Below are 1102 nucleotides of genomic sequence, written 5' to 3'. Positions count from 1 at the left end.
ACACCCAGGATCGATCTCCCTTAGAATGGACTGGTTGGATCTCCTTGCGGTACAAGGGACTCTCAAGAGTCTTCTCCAACACCACAGTTCAAAAGCATCAATTGTTTGGCGGTCAGCTTTCTTCACAGTCCAACTCTCACATCCATACATGACCACGGGAAAAACCATAGCCTTGACTAAACGGACCTTTGTTGGCAAAATAATGTCTCTGCTTTTTAATATATTATCAAGGTTGGTCATAACTTTCCTTCCAAGGAGTAAGCGTCTTTTAATTTCATGGCTGCAATCAGCATCTGCAGTGATTTTGGAGCCCAAAAAAATAAAGTCTGACACTGTTTCCACTGTTTTCCCATCTATTTCCCATGAAGTAATGGGACCAAATGCCATGATCTTTGTTTTCTGAATGTTGAGCTTCAAGCCAACCATACATGATTAATCACATTGTGATCAGATTTAGATATATTGCTGCATGTAGCCACAGATCATTCAAAACTGCAGAGAAAAAAACAGTGGTTAGATGCCATGAAGCAGGTGGCAATGCCTTAACCGTATGCGAGTTGTTGGGTCCCAGAGCCTCTTCCATCCTTGTCAAGGAAAGTGCTAACCTTCTCTTCTTTCATAAAACACTACAGTTTAGCTTTTAATAAACTTTCTTTTTTAGAGTCCTTTTAGATTCAGAGTAAAACCGAGAGGAAGGCACTGAGATTTTCCCTTATATCCTCTGCCTCCACCCTACTCATACGCTCCCCTGTTACCAGCATTCTACCCTGGCTGGTAGCTCCGTTAAAACTGATGGGCACACATGGACACATCATCACCCAGAGTCCATTGTTACATTTGCATTCACTCTTGGTGTAGGATAATCTATGTGCTGTGCTCAGTCACTGAGACATGTCCAACTCTTTGCGATCCTATGGGCTGTAGCCTGCAAGGCTCCTCAGTCCATGGAATTCTCAGGCAAGAGCACTGGAGTGGGTTGCCATGCCCTCCTCCAGGAGATCTTCCCGACCAAGGGATCAAATCTTTGTCTTCCGCGTTGCAGCAGATTCTTTACTTCTGAGCCACCGGGGAAGCCCTATGTAATCTACGTGCTATGCTAACT

General features: G+C 44.2%; 1 non-coding gene across 1 annotated transcript; it reads right to left on the bottom strand.

The window, feature by feature from the left end:
* Positions 1 to 501: 501 nt before the first annotated feature.
* Positions 502 to 627, bottom strand: LOC129540147 (U6atac minor spliceosomal RNA). Its single transcript, XR_008682605.2, has one exon. It is a non-coding gene; the product is annotated as a U6atac minor spliceosomal RNA (small nuclear RNA).
* Positions 628 to 1102: the final 475 nt, after the last annotated feature.

This window comes from Moschus berezovskii, chromosome 11 (assembly GCF_049115385.1).
Source record: "Moschus berezovskii isolate FMDL1 chromosome 11, NW_MosBer_1.0, whole genome shotgun sequence".
Classification (NCBI taxonomy): Eukaryota; Metazoa; Chordata; class Mammalia; order Artiodactyla; family Moschidae; genus Moschus; species Moschus berezovskii.
Note: the sequence above shows the minus strand (reverse complement) of the source record. Positions and strands in the feature narration are given on the sequence as shown.